This window comes from Suricata suricatta, chromosome 4, assembly GCF_006229205.1.
Source record: "Suricata suricatta isolate VVHF042 chromosome 4, meerkat_22Aug2017_6uvM2_HiC, whole genome shotgun sequence".
NCBI lineage: Eukaryota > Metazoa > Chordata > Mammalia > Carnivora > Herpestidae > Suricata > Suricata suricatta.
This window is the reverse complement of record NC_043703.1, coordinates 89536918-89557828: the sequence shown is the minus strand read 5'-3', so window position 1 is coordinate 89557828 and position 20911 is coordinate 89536918. Positions and strand designations below refer to the sequence as shown.

Here is a 20911-nt window from a genome sequence, read left to right as displayed (position 1 = left end):
TTCCTCCAGTGTGAGGAGCTGCCCCTGCTCAGCTAGGATGCACCATGCCTCACACACAGACATCTCTCCTCATATCAGACTCAGGATCAGATCAACGGAAATGCAGATGAAAGGTGAATGCCTGAATGAGCTAATGACCAAAGGAAACAACCGTTTACAAAAAACCACAAACACTAACTCAACAAGGATTCAAACTCAACAATAGTGGAAGACATTCAAATCAATGTGACTATAAAGTAATCTTCAATGATAATGAAATCATAAAAAGTTAAAAATTTATAATAACAAATGTTGACAAGGCTGTGAAGGAATACATTGCTGCTGGTACTATAAAATTGTTTATTCTTTTTAGAGAGCAATTGATCAATATAAAAATAACTGCGCAATGCGCTTGGGTGGCTCAGTTGGTTAAGTGTGTCTGATTGTTTTTAAATTAAAAAAAAATTTTTTTTTAATTTTTGAGAGACAGAGAGAGACAGAACAAGCAGGGGAGGGTCAGAAAGAAAGGAAGATACAGAATCTGAAGCAGGCTCCAGGCTCTGAGCTAGCTGTCAGCACAGAGCCTGACGCAGGGCTTGAACCCACGAACCGTGAGATCATGACTTGAGCCAAAGTCAGATGTTTAACCAACTGAGCCACCCAGGCACCCCAAGAATCTGATTCTTGATTTCAGCTCCGTTCATGATCTCACCATTCATGAGATGGAGCTCTGCACGGGGCTCTGTGCTGAAAGTGCAGAGGCTGCTTAGAATTCTCTCTCTCCCTGTCTCCCTTTGCCCCTCACCCCCCCCATAAATTTAAAAAATAACTGCAAAAATGTTTATACCTGGGGGTAGGGAACCCAAGAAACCTGTCCCTCCACAAAAGCAAATAATTAAGCTGTCAAAACCTGTCAGGACCAATACAGAACTAACAACAGCCAGGGAAAGGCTTAATGAAGAAAGCTGCTAAATTTCAGTAAAATTATGTTTGGGCTTTTGAACGTACCTGCCTATCATCCCCCACCCCCAGCTAAGAGGCAGCTATGGAGGCTGTGTCCCTGGTGTGGCTCGCTGATGCCACAGGGGCCAATATAAACTTGTTCTCAAAGAGTTGTGGTTGTACGTTTTGACCTGTTTCCTAGCTCCCCGAGGGATCAACTCGGGGTCTCATCTTTGTTTTATCCCACTTGGAACTTTCTCAGGGCGGGAGTGGCTTCCTGGGCAGCACTTATTGAAAGCATTTAAAAATAAGCCTACCAGCCACAACCACTTGGGGTAGGGATAAGAGGTGGGGCAAGCAGCAGACAGTTTGAAAAGTGAAGAGGAAGAGGATGAGGAACAAGATACATGGAGGAGTAAATGTTTTAAAAAGCTCCCACATAAACCAGTGAGTCCAGAAGGCCACATGATTGCCCAGGGTTAATGCGCGCTTAGGAAAGACCTAAGACCATAAATTTTTACCTCTGGCTTATCATTAGGCTCCACATAAGGCTTAGATGGAGTTGCAGAAGGCCTGAGTAAGCTGTGAAGGAGTACTCCAACACAGAACCAATCTCTACAGACCAGAAGAGTTTTATTGTGGTGGTGGTGGTGGTGGAAGCAGCCTGTAAGGAACTTCCTAACGACTTACCAGTTAGCCACGAAGCTAAAGGAACTGTGACTTTAGTGACTACACACAACAAAATAATAGTATCTTCACAAAAATAGCTTAGAAAAATCACTAAACAAATAACTATAACTCACAACAATCAGCAACAGCAAATTCAGGTGGTAGGTAATTCTACTTACAGAGTTACTGCATTATAATATTCAAAGTGAACAATTTTCAACATAAATTACAAGGCATGCAAAGAAATGATAAAGTATGGCCCATTCAAAGACAAAAAAATAAAGAAACTGTCCCTAGAAACCCAGGCATTGGACTTACTAGACAAAAACTTTGTCAAATATGCTCTAAGAACTGAAGGAAATGATAACAAAGAACTAAAAGAAACCATGAGAGAATGAGGTCTCACCAAATAGGGAATATGAATAAAGATAAAGAAATTATAGAAAAGAAGTAGACAGAAATTCCGGAGTTGAAAAGTACAAAAATTGAATGGAAAAACTAAGTAGAAGGCTTCAATACCAGATGTGAGCTAGCAGAAGAATCAGTGAACTTTATATAGGTCAATTGAGATGATCAATTCTGAGGAACAAAATGAAAAAAGAATAAGATGAACAGAACCTTAGAGACCAGTGGGATATCATTAATTATACCAATGTATGCATAACAGGAGTCCTAGGAGTTGAGACAGAGATGGCAAGGGTAGGGTGGGGTTAAGGGGGACAAAAAGAATTTTGTACTTTCCGAGAAGCACAACAATCTCCAAGAAAGATAAATTCAGAGATCCATACCTAGACACGTCATAATGAAACTTTTAGAAATCAGTGAGAAAATCTAAAAAGCAGGAAGAGACAAGTGCTTCATCACCTACATGAGAGTCTAATAAGATTAACAGGTGATTTCTTATCAAACACCATGGAGATTAACAGGCAGTGAGATGAAATATCCGAAGTGAAGAAAGAAAAGACTATAGACCAAGAATGCTGTCTTTCACAAAACTATCCTACAAAAAAAGAGAAATGAAGATATTCCCAGATAAACACAAACTGAGAAAATTTGTTTCTAGTCAATTTGTTCCATCAGAAATACTAAAGTAAATCCTTCAGGCTGAAGTGAAAGAATATTAGAGAATAACTTGAATCCACAAAGAACAGTGATAAAGATAAGGACGTGGGTATACATAAAACAGTATAAATGTAGTTTTTATTTGTAACTCTTTATCTCCTATTTTATCTAAAATATAACTGCATAGAGCAATAATTACAAATTTGTCTTGGTGGGAAAACAATGTCTAAAGATATAATTTACACGACAACAGCAGCACAAAGGAAGGGGGTAGGAATAGCACTATATAGGTGGAAAGTTTTGTATCTTATTGAAATTAAGTTGGTATTAATCTGAACTAGATTGTGAACTATGTGGTATTTGTAGGTAAATAAAAATGCAAGTATTATTGTAATTTTGGTTTGTAATTCTTCTCTTTTCCCTATGTGATTTAAAAGACAAATGCATAAAACAATTATACATCTATGTTAATAAGCACACAATGGTTCAAAGATGTAATTAATGAGAGTAAAAACAAAAGGGAGGGATGGAATTGTATAAGAACAGAGTTTTCATATACATTGAAGCTAAACTGGTAATTTTTAAAGTTTATTTATTTTGAGAGAGAGAGATTAGAGAGAAAGCAAGCGAGGAAGGGGCAGAGAGAGGGAGAGACAGAATCCCAGCAGTTCTGTGCCTTTAGCATCGAGCCTGATGTGAGGCTTGAACTTATGAACAGTGAGATCATGACCTGAGCCAAAATCAAGAGTCAGACACTTAACCGACTGAGCCACTCAGTGCCCCTGAAACTAAACTGTATTATTTCAAGCTAGTTTGTTATAAATTTAAGATAGAAATTATAATCTCTAAGGTAGGCACTAATAAAATAATTGGAAACAACTGAGGAGAGTCAAAATGGTACACTACAAAACAGCCAATTAAACACAAAAGAAGGCAGTAATGGAGGAACTGAGGAACAAAAAAGATGTAAGGTGCATAGGAAACAAAAGAGCAAAATGGCAGAAATCCTTTCATATCAATAACTAGCTTAAATGTAAATGGATTGAACTCTCAAATCAAAAAGCAGAGTTTGGCAAAATAGATTTAAAAAACATCCAACTATATGCTGTCTGCAAGAGACTCACTTTATAACCACATAGGTTGAAGGTGAAAGGTTGGAAAAGATACTCTATGCAAATAGAGACCCAAAGACAGCTGAAGTAGCTGTACATTAGTATACATTAGTATTTGTCTGGTATTAACCAGACAAAATAGACTTTAAGTAAAAATCACTGAGACAAAGAAAGCCTTTACATATTGATATAAGGGTCACTCACCAAAAAGACATAACAATTAGGGGCACCTGGGTGGCTCAGTCAGTAAAGCATCCAACTTTGGCTCAGGTCATGATCTCACAGTTTGTGTGTTTGAGTCCCATGTTGGGCTCACTACTGTCAGCACAGAGCCCACTCGGATCTTCTGTCCACCCCCCTCTCTGCCCACTCTGACTCTCGTAGGCTCTATCTCTTTCTTCAAAATAAATAAACATTAAAAAAAAGACATAACAATTATAAACATACATGTAACTAAAAACAGAGTTCCAAAATATATGAAGCAAATTGGCAAAGCTGAAGAGAGATAGTTACAAAATGATAGCTGAAGGATGGATTCAACATCCTCCTTTCAATAATGTAACTAGACAGAAGATCAAAAGAAAATAGAGGACTTGAACAACACCATGAACCAAGTAGAAATAACAGACATCTACAAAACTCTTCATTCTGCAATAGCAGAATAAACATTCTTTGCAAGTATACATGGAATTTTCTTTAGCACCAATCATATGTTAGGCCACAAAAGAAGTCTCAATAAATTTAAAAAGACTGAAATCCTATAAAGTATCTTTCCTGATCATAATAGAAACTAGACATAAAAAAAACAAAAGTGGGAATTTCACAAATATGTAGAAAATAGACAACAAACATTTAAATAATCAAGGAAACAAGAAGAAATCATAAGAAAAATTTAAAAATACTTAGGGGTAAGTGAAAACAAACACAACATACCAGAATGTATGGGATGCAGTGAAAGCAATGCTAACAGGAAAACATACAGCTATAAACACCTGCATTAAAAAAGAAGATTGTTAAGGGGCACCTGGGTGGCTCAGTTGGTTGAGTATCCGACTGTGGCTCAAGTTATGATCTTGCAGTTCATGAGTTCGAGCCCTGCATTGGGTTCTGTGCTGACAGTTCAGAGCTCAGAGCTTGAAGCCTAGAGCCTGCTTTGTATTCTGTCCCCCACCCCCCCCCATGGCCCTCACCCACTCATGCTCTGTCTCTTTCTCTCTCAAAAATGAAAAAAACATTAAAAATTGTTTTCAAAAAAGAAGTTGTTAAATCAGTAGCCTAACTTTACTTATACTGTAAGAAACTAGAAAAAGAAAAGCAAACTAAACTCAAGGCTTACAGAAGCAGGAAACAATGAAGATTAGAGAGGAAGCAAAAGTAGAGAACAGATAAAAACAATATAGTTAAAAAAGCCAAAAGTTAGTTCTTTGAGACCAACAAAATTGACAAACCAAACTAGACTAAAAAAAAAAAAAAAAGAGAGAGAGAGAGAGAAAGAGAAACTCATATTACTAAAATCAGAAATGAAAGACATTACTATCAATCTTACAAATAAAAATGATTAAAAGGGAGAATAGTATGAATAACTGTGCACAGACAAATTAGGTAAACTAGATGAAACTGACAAATAATATACTTAGGAATAAATTAAGGAAAATTTAAACTCTGAAAATAGAGAACATTGTTGGAAAAAGTTAAAGATGACATACCTTAATAGACATCTTCATTTGTGGATTGGAAAGCTTAATATCATTAAAACCATGATATCATGCATGATAAAACTCCTTGAAGTGGTATACAGAATCAATGCATCCCTATTAAAATCCCAAAAGTCTTTTTGGGCAGAAATGGAAAGAGCAATCCTAAAATGCATATAAAATCACAGGAGACCTTGAAGCAATTTTGAAAAAGAAAAAGTTGGAAGACTCAATTTCCTGATTTCTAAACTTACTACAAAGGGTTGGGGGAAAAGACAAGCAAACCATAAAAGAGACTCTTAACTGTACAGAACAAACTGAAGGTTCCTGGAGGGGAGGTAGATCGAGGTTTGGTTAAATGGGTGATGGGCATTAAGGAGGGCACTTGTTAGAATGAGCACTAGGTGGTGTTGTACACAAGTGAGGAATCACTGAATTCTACTCCTGAAACTAATATTATACTATATGTAAACTAACTGGAACTTAAACAAAAACTTGAAATAAACAACAACAACAAAAGTCACAGTAATCAAAACAGTGTGGTACCAGCAAAAGGGTAGACATATATATAAATGGACTAGAGCTGAGACTCCAGAAATAAACATATACATCTATGATCAATTGATTTTCAACCAAGATGCAAAATCTTTTAAAGATTTTAGACTCTTTCAACAAGTGGTGCTAGACCAACTGGATATCCACATGCAAAAGAATGACACTGGACCCTTGTCTCACCAGACACCACGCAACAATGAACTCAAAACTAATGAAAAATCTCAATATAAGTTTTAAAACTATACAACTCTGAGAAGAAAATGCAGGGGTAAATCTTTATGACTCCAGGTTGGGTAAAATGGTTTCCTAGATATGATACCAACAACGCCAACAACAACAAATAAATAAATTGGAATTCATCAGAATTTAAAACGTTTTTCTTCAAAGGCTACTGTCAAGAAGATAAAAAGATAACCTACAGAGTGGGACAAAATATTTGCAAATCATATAAATCTGGTAAGAGTCTAGGATCCAGAATATATGAAAAACTCTTACAACTTAACAATAAAAAGACAAACCCAGTTAAAAAATAACTCGAATAGGCATTTTTAGAAGAATCTCCTCCAATGGCCACATGAAAAGATACTCAATGTCATTAACTACTTTATTAGGGATGTGTAAATCAAAAGCATAATGAGACACCACTTCACACTCTGTAGGACAACTATCAACCAACCATTCAATCAACAACTAGTGTTGGTGAGGACTGGAGAAACTGGAACCCTCATCCATTGCATGTGTGAAGGTGAAATGGTACAGTCACTGTGGAAGAGAGTTTGGGAGTTACCCAGTAAGTTAAACATAGAATTACCATATGACCCAGCAATTCCACTCCCACCAATTCCACTGTCTACCCAAAAGAAATAAAAATAGGCCCTCAGACAAATCCTTGCACATGAATGTTCACAGCAGCACTATTCACACAGCTAAAAGGTGGAAATAATAAAAATGTCCATCAATTACTGAGTGGATAAACAAACTGTAGGACAGCCATACAATGGAATATTACTGAGTCACAAAAAGGAATGAAGCACTGTTATATGCTATAATAATGGATAAACCTCAAAATCATTATGTTTAGTGAAAGAAGCCAGACAGAAAGGCCTCCTATTATATGGATGATTCTCTTTATATGAAATGTCCAGAATAGGCAAATCCATAGAGACAGGAAGTAGGCTAGTGGTTTCAAAGTGCAGGGTGCTGGGGTGTGAGGGGGAAGGAATGAGAAATGGGGAGTGGCTGCTCAGTGGGCTCAAGGTCTCCTTTTTAGATGATGGAAATATTCTGGAACTCGACAGTGCCAATGACTGCACAACATTGTGAATGTACTAAATTCCCTGGAATTTTAAAATGATTAAAATGGCAAGTTTTATGCTATGTGTATCTTACCACAAGAAAGGACAAATAAGTATACAAATTATATATGGAGGGAAAAGTACACATGAAATAATGTCAAGTTGAGTAGAGAACAGCACAAGGCACCTGGGTGGCTCAGTCGGTTAATCGTCCAACTTCAGCCCAGATCATGATTTCATGGTTCATGAGTTTGAGCCCCACATCAGGCTCTGTGCTGACAGCTAAGAGCCTGGTGCCTACCTCAGATTCTGTGTCTCCCTCTCTCTCTATTCCTCTCCCACTTATGCTCTGTCTCTCAAAAATAAACAAACATTAAAAAAAATTTTTTTAAGTAGAGGATAGCACAACTTGGTAGAAATCATGAAATAACCACATTAAGGATTTATGGGTGTAATTTTTGCACAATTATTAAATAACGAACTATTCTACATTTGTGCCTAAATACTGGAAGGCAGCATCAGATGCTTACAGGGGCCCAGTGAGAAAAAGAAGATACTAAGAATTATCCTCTGCCCTGGTTCTGACACTTTGCCCTCCTTTGAGACTTCAGGGAGGTATTGCCCATGACTGCCCATCCTTCCATTCACCAGTGGAATTTTTTTTGGTTTTTCTGCCTTAAATAACAACCAGTTTCTTTTCCTTCTACACCCTCTTTTCCTTCCAGTCCTTCCTGAACATCACTTCTGATTCAACCTTCTTAGACCTAGGGCATCAACTCAATTGTGTAACTTCCTCTGCTCGGAAGCCACTGCTGGGCAAAAGTATATTAGGGTTCTTCAGAAAGTGATGAAAATATTCTTTATCTTAATCACAGTAGTTGTTATTCAAACTATATACATTTGTCAGAGCTCACTGAACTGCACATCTATAGAGAGTGAATTTTACTGTATGCAAATTATGGCTTGACAAACCTAACTTTAAAAATACCCCCAGCTTCCACTTAGCAAATACTGAAACCAACTTTTCAATATATATGATTATTTCCTCATTAGAAATCATCTGGAGGGATATACAAGATGCAAATTCTGTTAAATGAATGAAAATGCCCTTGGGATGATCGAAGCTATCTCTGTGTTATACAGTGTCCCTTGTCGGCCTTCCCAGTTCCACCTTCCATAGGAGGCTCTGTAAGGTGCTCCTGCTAAGGAATCACTGAACTTCCCCCTTGTAAAGGATGAGCATAAGCAGGTGTGGCCAAGGCTTCTTAGGGGTCTTGATGATATATGCTCTCCCTTTGGGGGTGATATTTGGGCCAGGATGTGCTTTGTACCTAAGAGGCACCTTTGGGCTTGGGGAAACAAAAAGGATCAGAGAGGGGCTTAGGGTAAAGGTAGCCAGAATGGTGCAGGACCCAAGCATAAGATATACTCTGGGACTTGGGGTGGGGGTGGGGGGCAGTTTGTCCATTAGACCCACAGGACAGGAGGGCAGACAGTGCGTCAGGGCAAAGGAGCATCAGGGTGCATGAACCAGCTTGGGCTGCTGTAACAAACACCACAGGCTGGGGGGCTTAAACTGAAAGTCCAAAAGCTTTCCCATGTTCCTGATTTGGCACCACTTTGCTACCAACATGGCCATGACATGAGCATGATCAATGAGACATCATCTCAAGCAACCAAAAATTGTGAGTGACATTCTATCCAAACTCTCAGTGATTCAAATGTAAGTGGGATCTCAGGTAAAGATCAGCAAAAGAATTTGCTCTTATAACCAGAAGTATCTGAAAAGCTTTGATCCACAAATAACCAATGTCTAAGTTCCTAAGGACCTTAGGAGACAAAGGCCTTGCAGAGGATGAGAAATATGCACAGAGAAGGAGGTGTAAATACAGTGATCATACCTCCTGCTTTTTTATGGAAGCATTTTAACAGACGAACGGCAAAGGTGGTCAGTAACAAAATTTGTAAAATCCTAACAGAACAATAAAATATTTCCCTTACGTGCTGATCATACAAGGGAAAGGGCTTTAGGAAATAGCCTAGCAGTTCCCCAAATGGTTAAACACAGAGGTATCATATGGCTTAGACATTCCATTTCTAGGTATAAATGAGAGAGAAATGAAAACATATGTCATTTGTAACTACATGGATGGAACTAGAAGGTATCATGCTAAGTAAAATTAGTCAGAGAAAGACAAATATTGTATGACTTCACTCATATGAGGACTTTAAGATACAAAACAGATGAACATAAGGGAAGAGAAGCAAAAATATATGAAAATAGGAAGGGGGACAAAAACATAAGAGACTCAAATATGGAGAACAAATAGAGGGTTACTGTAGGGGTTGTGGGAGGAGAAGGGCTAAATGGGTAAGGGGCATTAAGGAATCTACACTTGAAATCATTGTTGCACTATATGCTAACTAACTCTGAAGTAAATTTTAAAAATTAATAATAAAATGAAAAAAAAGGAAAACATAAGTCCACACAAAATAGCCAAAAGTGGAAACCCAACGGCCATCAATTGTTGAAAGGATAAACAAAATGTGGTATATCCATATAATGGAGTATTATTCAGCTATAAAAAGAGGAATGAAGTACTGACTCATGCTACAACATGGATGGACCTTGAACACAATATATAATGTGAAAAAACAAAGAATAAAAAGTATCACTAAAATCTCCCAGTAATATTCTATGCAACTAATTATGCCTTTTGAGAATACAGGGTTGGGGGTTCTTTTAAACCCTTTCACTTGGGGAACTGAGAATATACCAAGTTGAGTCTGGAACATTTGCCAAAGACAAGAAAACTTCCCTACCCCAGTGTTCAGAAATCCATAGAGATGATAAAATATAAAAAGAATCAGAAACTGCTGATGCATTGAGACCAAGTCCATACAGCAAAAACTGTGTGCAACTGGGGACAGTGGGAGGGAAGGATATTTTCTGCTTTTCAATTAATTGGTTTCTTTTCTGAGCACAAGTGCTTTCTATGTCCTCCTAACAATGCAGAGCCCACTAAGTGTAGATACACAACACCAGCCTTTGTTCCACTTCAGAGTTGACAGTTTTTCCTATTCCAGTTTTGGCTGTTCCTCAAGGTCATGAAAAGCAGCACACTTTAGATTCTGAAAGTTCAGCAGGTCACTGCTCCAGATGGAGCGCCCAAGACGGAGGGGCACTTTAAAGTATAAAAGAGGAGTAAATGTGTCATTGCTGCCTGAGGAAACATACCATGTCTCAGCCCCTCCTGTTCACCCGCACAACACTTCATGTATTTTTACCACACTGATGACTTAGTTCTCTTGAGTCACTGAAGTGCACAGATGAAGTCCTGTCTCTGTATCCCAGTGCCCAGCCTGGGGCCAGTGCAGGAGTCTCAGAAAATGAGGTAGTTGAGGCTACTGCACATTTACATATGCTTTAGTTGGCCTGGGCTGCTACAACAAAATATGGGCATACAAAAGAGATACTGCAGGTTCCATTCCAGACCACGGCAGTACAGTGAATACAATAAAGTGAGTCCAGTGGGTTTTTTGGTTTCCCAGAGCATATAATGGTTACATGTGCACTATACTGTAGTCTAGTAAATGTGCAATAGCATTGTGTCTGAAAAAAACAATGTACATATTTTGGTTAAAAAATAATGTACTGCTAAAAACTGGTAACCATCTGAGCTTTCAGCAAGTCCACTGTTTTGCTAGTGGAGGGGAGTCTTGCCTTAATGTTGCTGGCTGCTGACTGATCAGGGTGCTGTTACTTTAGGCTAGGGTGGCTGAGGCCATTTTTAAAAATAAGACAACAATGAAGTTGGCCGCATCAAGCCGACCCTTCCATTCATAGACTATTTCCTTGTAACATGTGATGCTGTCTGATAGCATCTTACTCACAGCAGAATTACTTTCAAAATTGGAGTAATTCATCTCAAACCCTACCACTTCTCTGTTGATATTAAGTTTATGTCATATTCTTTTGTAAATTATGTAAAATATCCTTTGTTGTCATTTCAAAAATCTTCACATCATCTTCACCAGGAGTAGATTCCATCTCAAGAAACTACTTTCTTTGCTCTTCATTAAGAAGGGACTCCTCATCCTTTATTCTTTTCTTTTCTTTTTGAGAGAGAGTGAGTGAGCAGGGGAGAAGGGCAGAGGGAGGGAGAGAGAGAAGCTTAAGCAGGCTCCATGCCCAGAGTAGAGCCAGATGCAGGGCTTGATCACATGACTGTGATATCATGACCCGAGCCAAAATCATAAGTCAGATGCTTAACCGACTGAGCCACCCAGACATCCCTCATCCTTTCAAGTTTTTGAGATTGGCAGCAATTTGTCACACTTCAGGCTCCACTTCTAATTCTGGTTCTCTTGCTATTTGCACCACATTTGTAGTTACTTCTTCCACTAAAGTCCTGAACCCCTCAAACTCCTCTGTGAGGGTTGGAATCAACTTCTTCCAAACTCTAAAGACATTTTAACCTCTTCCCACGAATCATGACTGGTCTTATGGCATCTTGAATGATGAATCATTTCCACAAGGTTTGCAATTTACTTTTTGCCCAAATCCATCAGAGGGATCACTATTTACAGCAATGATAGCCTTACAAAATGTATTTCTTACATAATAAGACTTGAAAGTCAATATTACTCCTTGATCCAAGACTGCAAAATGGATGTTATGTTATATAAGAAAACATTAACTTGTTGTACCTCTCCATCAGAGCTCTTGGATGACTAGGTACAGTGTCAATGAGCAGTAATATTTTGAAAGGAATCTATCTGAGCAGCAGGTGTCAACAATGGGTTTAAAATATTCAGTAAACAACCATACCGTAAACAAGCAGAGTAGACTTAGCATAATTCTTAAGGATCTTAGGATTTTTGGACTGGTAAGTGAGCACTGGCTTCAACTTAAAACCATTAGCTGCATTAGTCTCTTACAAGAGAGTCAGCCTGTCTTTTGAAGCTTGAAGCCAGGCATTAGCTTCTCTCTAGCTATGAAGTCCTCGATAGAATCTTCTTCCAACAGAAGACTGCTTTGTCTCCAATGAAAATTCCTTGTTTAGTGTAGCCACGTTCATTAATGATCTTAGCTAGATCTTCTGGATAACTTGCTGTTTCACCTTGCTGCTTGCACTTTGATATTATAGAACTGGCTTCTTTCCTTTAACCCCATGAACCAAGCGCTGCTAGCTTCATACTTTTCTTCTGAAGTTTCATGGAGTTGAAGAGAGTTAGGGCCTTGCTCTGGATTAGACTTTGGCTTAAAGGAATGTCGCAGGATGGTCTGACAAACTTTCTCCATGTCAGCAATAAGGCTGTTTAACTTTCTTACCATTCACGTGTTTACTAGAGTAGCACTTTTAATATTCTTCAAGAACTTTTCCTTCACATTGACAACTTGGCTCTTTGGAGCTTTTGGTTGACTTGGCTTTTGACATGCCTTCCTTAATAAGATTAATCATTTCTAGCTTTTGATTTAAAGTCAGGTACATGTGACTATTCCTTTCACTTGAACACTTAGAGGCCATTATAAGGTTATCAATCGGCTTAACATCAATATTGCTGTGTCTCAGGGAATAGGGAGGCCTGAGGAGAGGGGGAGAGAGAGATGAGGGAATGAAGCAGTCAGAACACACACAACATTTATTGTTTAAGCTTGCTGTCTTATGTGGGTGAGGTCCATGGCACCCACGAATACAATAGGAACATATAAGATCACTGATCACCATAACAAATAATAATGAAAAAGTTTAAAATATTATGAGAAATACTATAATGTGACACAGAGGCATAAATAAGCAAAAGTTTTTGGAAAAATGGGCCCAAAAGATGATAACTGCATGTTGCCACAAACCTTTACTTTGTAAAAAATTTTTTAAAAAAAGCATTTATCTGTGAGGTATAATAACGTGCAATAAAACAAAACATGCCTGTACCATGGGCTAAGTGGCTTAAAAAACATTTATTTCTCATAGTTCTTTTTATTTCTTTTTAAATCTTTTTTAACATTTATTTTGGAGAGAGACAGAGTGCTAGTGGGGGAGGGGCAGAGAGAGGGAGAGAGACACACACAGAATCCAAAGCAGGCTCCAGGCTCTGACCTATCAGCACAGAGCCCAATACAGGGCTCGAACCCACAAACTGTGAGATTATGACCTGGGCTGAAGTTGGACGCTTAACCAACTGAGCCACCGAAGCACCCCTTATTTCTCATAGTTCTTGAGGCTGAAAGTCAAAGATCACGGTGCTGGCAAGATTGGTTTCTTTCTGAGGCCTTTTCTCATGGCTTTGGGAGACTAGTCTACTTCTATGTGCTCACATGACCTCTCCTTGGTGCACTTCTGGGAAAGAGACAGAATGTGTGCACTGGCCTCTTCCTCTTCTTTTAATGTTTTATTTATTTATTTAGAAAAAGAGAGAGTGTGTGTGTGTGAGCACAAGCAGGGGACGGGCAGAGAGATAGGGAAAGACAGAATCCCAAGCAGTTTCCATGCTATTAGCACAGAGCCTGACACAGGGCTTGATCCCATGAACTGTGAGATCATGACCTGGGTTGAAATCAAGAGTCAGACACTTAGGACATACAATGTTTAAATGACTAAAGGACGCTTTACCGACTGAGCCACCCAGGATCCCCTTCCTCTTCTTATATACTAATCCCATCATGCAGGCCCACCCTCATGACCTCCTCTAACCCTAATTACCTCCCAAAGGTACCATCATATTGTGAGTTAGGGCTTCAACACATGAATTTGGAGGGAAGACACTTTTCAATCCATAATGACATGAAATATACCAAACGTCATTAGACTAGATACAAATCAATCAACTTTAAAGTACAATGTATGAATAGAAAAGCATACTGAGGTACGAATACAACTAAATGAATTTTCACAAAGTGAACACATCTAGGTAACCATTACCAAAGTACAAAAGATAGTGCATACCAGCACCCCAGAGTCCTGTTACGCTCACTCTCAGTCAGCACTCCCACCCTTTTCCCCCAAAATAAAACTTAACACCACAGATTTGTCTTGTCTGTTTTTAAAATAATGCATAAGTGGCATCGCACAGTATGGATTCTTTTGTCTGGCTTCTTTTGTTCAATGTTACGCCTGTGCATTCATCTTCATTGCTGTATAGTATTTGGCTGTATCAATACAGGCTTAACTCTTCTGTTGACAGAGATCTTCATTGTTTTTAGTTTTTGACAATTATGAATAATGCTTCTATAAATACTGTTTTATTTGCCTTTTGTACAAACAATCCCACACACCCAACCACACACATTTCTGTTGGAAATGCACCCAGGTGTCAAATTGATAGGTCACAGGAATAGGTATGTTCATTTATGATAGATAAGGTCAAACAGTTTCAAAGTGGTAGAATGAATTTACCCTCCTGTATTCCATTTGCCAATTCTCTTCATCCTACCCTTGCTAACACCTGAGACTGGAAGTCTTTCAAAGGTTTACCTTTCTAGTAGGTATTTCTCACCTAAGGGTTTCTCATTGCATTAAATTTTTTTTTAAATCTTTATCTATTTTTGAGGGAGAGAGACAGAGACTGAGTGCAAGCAGGGAAAGGGCAGAGAGAGAGGGAGACACAGAATCTGAAGCACACTCCAGGCTCTGAGCTGTCAGCACAAAGCCCGATGTGGGGCTCAAACCCACAAACCCATGAGATCATGACCTGAGATGAAATCAGATGCTTAACCTACTGAGCCATCCAGGTCGTCCTCATTGCATTTTTTTATTATAAATTTGTATTTTCCTCATTTAATGACACTGAAAATCTTTTCATGTTGTGTTGGCCACCTGGATATCTTTTATTTACAAAGTACCTGTTGCCCAATTTCTATTGGGTTGTCCTTTTTGACCTTTCTTGATCTATGGGCATTCTTATAGATTCTCGAGATGAACTGTTGGTTTTACATGTTGCAAATATTTTCACCCACTTGTCTTTTCACTCTCTTAATGGTGTGTCTTTACAGAGAAAAATTCAAAAGTTCAATGTAGCCTAATTTATCAACTTTTTCTTCTATGATTAGTGTGTTTTGTGTCCTGTTTAAGAAATCTTTCCCATTCCAAAGTCAGGAACATATTCTCATACCAACTTTTAGAATTTTTATTTTACAATTCATGTTTGGATCTATAATCCTCACAAAACACATTTTAGTTTTCATTGATGTGTAACTTAGATAAGGTGCACAAATCTTAACTATTCAACCTGATGAATTTATACATATGATGTGTATATATATATATATATATATACACATCATATGTATATATACACACTGTTGATCTTTAAACAACATGGGCTTGAATCATGTGGGTTCACATCTAAGTGGATTTTTTTTATACAGTACTGTAAATTTTCTCTTGTGATTTTCTTAACAATGTTTTCTCTCTAGCTTACTTCATTGTAAGATAACAGTATATGATACATATACAAAATATGTGTTAATCAATTGTCTATGTTAATGATAAGGCTTCCAATCAACAATATGCTATTAATAGTTAAGTTTTTAGAGAATCAAGTTATATGCAGATTTTTGACTGCAGAGGGAGTTTATGCCCCAACCCTCAAATGTTTAAGGGTCAACTTGTAAGTGTATATGTGTGTACATGACCCAGATGAAGATATTGAACCTCTCTCACACCCTAGAAGAATCTCTCATATCTCTTTCAGTAAATAGTCCCCAAAGGTAATACTCTGCCTGTATCACCATAAATTGTTTTTCCTGTTTTTAAATTTTATATGCAAGAAATCATATATTTGGAGATCTTTTGTGTCTGATTATAATCTGTTCAACACCATGCATGTAAGATTCATCCATGTTGTTGCAGGTTGCAGGTCTCCATTTTTGTTACTGTATAGTACTCCATCATATGAATACATTGCAACTTACTATCCACTCTCCTCTCTTTTTAAATTTTTTTAAATGTTTTTATTTATTTTTGAGAGAGAGAGAGAGAGACAGACAGACAGACAGACAGCATGAGCAAGGGAGGCTCAGAGAGAGAAGGAGTCACAGGATCTGAAGATAGGCTCCAGGCTCTGAGCTAGTGGTCAGCACAGAGCTTGACGGGGGCCTCGAACACACAAACCGTGAGATCATGCCCTGAGCCGAAGTCGGACGCTTAACCGAATGGGCCACCCAGATGCCCCTCTTTTTTTAATTTTTAAAAATGTTTGTTTATTTTGGAGAGAGCTATCAGGGGAGGGGCAGAGAGACAGGGAGATCAGAATCTAAAGCAGGCTCCAGGCTCTGAGCTGTCAGCACAAAGCCCGACGCTGGGCTTGAACCCACGAATTGTGAGATCATGACCTGAGCTGAAGTTGGATGTTTAACCAACTGAGTCACCCAGGCGCCCCTATCCACTCTCCTTTTGATGGACACTTGAATTGTTCCTTATTTCAGGGTATTATGAATAAAGCTGCTATGAATATTCTTATATATGTCTTTTGAAGTATATATTCATTTCTGTTAGCTATCTACCAGGACACACAAGATTTTTATCTTACCATACTACAAAAACCATTTTGACTTGTCAACTTCTCCTTGCAAAGTACATGTAGGATATTTTATCTGTTCCCACATCCATAATTTTTATTGGAAAAAATGTGAAAACCTTTTCTATTTTTTTATTTTGAAAAAATTTTCAGACATACCCCAAATTATAAAAATACAAAAAAATGCCAATATGGGGGCACCTGGATGGCTCAGTTGGTTTCAGCTCAGGTCATGATCTAACGGTTCGTCCATTCAAGCCCATGACAGGCTCCATGCTGGCAGCAAGAAGCCTGCTTGGGATTCTCTCTCCCTCTCTCTCTGCCCCTCCCCTGCTTGTGCTCACTCTCTCTATCGCTCAAGGTAAGTCAATAAACTAAAAAAACAAAAATGCCCATATGCCCTTCATCAAAGCTCCTCCATGTCACCATTTCACTATATCTGGTTTACCATTAATTATCATGTGCATGTGGGAATATGTGTATGTTCTTGACACTGTTGAAGAGTACTGCCAGTTATTTGGAAGACTATATAAACCTGGGTCTGTGGGATGTTTCCTCATAATTAGAGTCAGGTGATGTGTTTGGGCCAGATGTGATGTGTTCTTCTTGGTGCATATCAGAAGGCACATGATGGTGATTTGTCCCATTACTTCTGTTGTTAATTTTAATCACTTGGTTAAGGCCAGATTTCTCCACTGTAAAAATCACTATTTTTCCCTTTGGTATTAATCAGTGTCTTACGGGAAAATGCTTTGAGATTATGTAAACATCCCGTTTCTCAACATACTTTCATTTCACGGTTTCAACACCCATTGACGATTCTTTTTTTTTTTTTTTAATTTATTTCCAGTATAGTTGACATATAGCGTTATTCCATTTGTGATTCTTGCCTGAAATAATTTCTATGGAAGTGGTTGAAAACTAGTTTTTGTTTTTAACACCCGCAAATTCTTCAAAAATCTTAGTGATCATCAGGATTTCTCATAATTCAAACTGAAATCTGGAAGATCACCAGGCATTTGCCATAAAAACATCTCCAAAGTCAGAGACTAAAAACAAAAACTGGTGAACTGGTGGTGGCCGTGGTTGCAAAGTGCAACCACCCCCTGGGAGACTGAGAGTCAGTCAAAGAAGAGAAGGAACTCTACTAAAAGCCTCCACTTCTACACAAACCACCCCCAAACCATCTTGGTGCAGGCTGAGAAAAGATGGTTTGTATGCTCACGCATCTCTCTCTAGAAGGAGCACATAGGTCAGCCAGTGGGGGAATGAAGAGCAGGGTCAAGTCTCACAGATCCTGAGGGCCCCTGGAGTTCAGCCTATGTCTTCTCTGGAGACAAAGCAGAACGTTAAGTTTGCCCTTTTGTTTTCAGGAGATTCTCACTCACCTTTCTAGCTTTCTCTAGACTGGGACCCGCTCACCTGCTTAACCAGCAAATCCAGCAGAGACAATCAATCCATAGGGGTCCAGATATCCTGCGGGTTAACTAGTGAGGCTCTCAGGGAGCAAAGTCATCAAGTGAGTTGATACATACGCAGGTTCCAATTTACAAGTGGCTTAAGTTCCAAAAGCTCATTCTGCAAGCCAAGGGTGAGAAATAAGGTCTCTGCAGGTTAACTCACAAAACCAATAACTCACGGAGCAGCCTCACAGATAACTGAATGCTGAGAAGGAAACCTTCACCTAGAACATGGTCTCTGCGAGATGGAGACTTTGACTTGAGGACCAGGAAGACAACTTGCCTAGTACAGTTCCATTCAGCAACACCTAACACGGCATCTCTGATGTGTCAGGCATTGTGCTGAGCACTGAAACACCAGGGATGGGAGAGATATGGCCTCTGCCCTTGAGGGGCTTGTACAGCAGTGGGAGGTTTCTGCCAGGAGTAGACCCAGGGTCACCAAGCCTCCAGTGGATGGTGGAGCATGGGTCCCACCGTCCCAACATGTATATTCAGACTGGCGGTCAGGAGCAGGCACAAGAGCTAGGGCTGCCTGACCAGGGCGCACAGAAGCATGGCTGCTGCGAAGTATATTTCACTTAAAGGTATCCATCTACCAGTGGTTATATGGCAGTCCAATTTAACAACTTCGCCAGGAAAGGAAACACATTCACTAGCTGTTTTTTCTTTGTCCAACCCACAAAGTAATACATTTTTCATACTAGTACCTGTCATTCCTGCGTTTACCAACTACCTCCCTCATGTTCCTTGGAAACATTAGCATTTTCAAAGAAGAGGAAATGAATGACAGTAGAAGGGCACAGTGTGATAAAAGGTCATCTTTTGCGCTTAAGCCTCCAATGCTGAAACCTGCAATTGCTGGACCAAGGTCACAGCTGGCAACACTACTTCATCAGAGCTAAGATGCCACTAATTTAAAGAGCATCATGACTTTCTTTTTTTTCTTTTAAAAGATTTTACTTTTAAGTAATCTCTACGTCCGACATGGGACTCCAAGTTACAACCCTGAGATCAAGAATTGCATGCACTTCCGACTAAGCCAGCCAGGCACCCCAAGCATCATGACTTTCTATGACCACTAAGACAAAAATCTGCCAAGTGAATGACAAAGGAAGACACAGCTCAACTTCAAAGCTGCTAAGATGTGATCGGAGATGCATCCGAGAATCAATTAAACACGATAACGCTGGTTAATCTGACATGCTCCAAGGGTTGTGTGCTAGGTGTTGAGACAGGAACGCAGAAGACAAAAGGCCATCCCACAGACAAATGGGAAGAAGACACACTCAACATCTAAACTGAACTTCTTCTGTCTACTTCTTCCCCAGCGCCCAACACCAACCAGCCAGGACATATTCCTCCTCAATCTCACTCATCTGCTTTCCAGGCTAAGGAGTGAAGCCATATGGTTTCACCATGCTCCTGCTCCTCCAGCCCAGCCCTGTGGCTGCGGCTCCATCTGTCCACCCCTTCCCACTGCTGGGTGGGTGCCTTCCTAAATCTGCAAACCCCAGCCTGTAACATTCAGCCCTCCCTCCCCTACCGCCCCCACTCTCCATCACTGTCCCACAGTGTGATTTCAACATCTTGCCCCACTTTTTGTTCTTTTATCTTCCTCTCGACAAGAAAAATAAAACAATCCATCTTAAAGTGTAGCCATGCGGTCAAATCATTACAGAATCCAAAATGTTTTGAGCCTTGAGGTAAAAAAGACCCAAGATTAACTAAGAATATTACAACAGTCCTGTTTTTCCGAATATTGATTTTTTCAAGATGACTTAGTCCTAACATAGTGCTTTCTGTCTGTCCTTTTAAACAAATATTTAAAAGCTTAGGAATGTTAGCGAGGGCAGCGGCTCTGGTTAGCAAGGCCTCAGCTCGCACTCTGAAAAGATGAAATGAGAGGAGTTTTATCCACAAAGGAAAGTCAAACAGTCTGCAATATTATAAACTGCACATCCATCAACCAGGCATGGGCTGGGAACAGAGAGCTTTTCTGGGGGAAGGGGAGGGGGAATAACAGCTCTCCTCTGTGCCCTCGGGAACACTGGGAAATCACACGCGCGCGCGCGCACACACACACACACACACACACACACCCCCCCCCCCCCCCCCCCCCCCCCCCCCCCCCCCCCCCCCCCCCCCCCCCCCCCCCCCCCAAATCAACCAAAACATAAACCAATTCTCAGTTGGAAGAAAGTTCTATCCCAACAAAGCAAACGATGCCTCGGTGACTATGCCGCCCAGAAGACAAGGGCCTGGCTGGTCTCGGTCAGAGCAACACGCGAGGGCATATGTAACCGAGAAATCCATGAGGAGCGCCAAAGAGGAGGCAGGCGGCTGTGCCCGATCTGACTGACAGCCGGCGTGGGACAGTCCTAACTGGGTGAGCAGGAGAGGCGTAGGAGGCCCAGGGCACAGGCCTGGACGAGGGCAGCGGTTAGTTCGGGAAAGGAAGCCGGGGGACTGTGGGGCTGGAACGGCGAGGGCCACGGACCAAGAAGAGCGGGTTCCTACCTCCAGGGCCGCAGGGGCTCCTCCGCGCCCCCAACGATGCAGGTGGAGGTTGCACCCCGGGAAGCAACAGCCGTCCAGCGCCCTGGCGCGCGCGCGCAGGC

The 20911-nt window shown here is 40.0% G+C and overlaps 1 protein-coding gene across 2 annotated transcripts in view; it reads right to left on the bottom strand.

The window, feature by feature from the left end:
- The window catches only part of FAM178B (family with sequence similarity 178 member B), a 109989-nt gene extending 89103 nt beyond the window's left edge, over positions 1 to 20886 (bottom strand). Inside the window, exon 1 of one of the 2 annotated variants that reach the window (XM_029936214.1) lies at positions 20811 to 20886. The gene's annotated coding sequence lies outside the window, so the exon portion shown is untranslated. Of the gene's footprint in view, positions 1 to 18218; positions 18402 to 20810 lie in introns of those variants that run through there. The other variant, XM_029936213.1, reaches the window with a different exon arrangement.
- Positions 20887 to 20911: the final 25 nt, after the last annotated feature.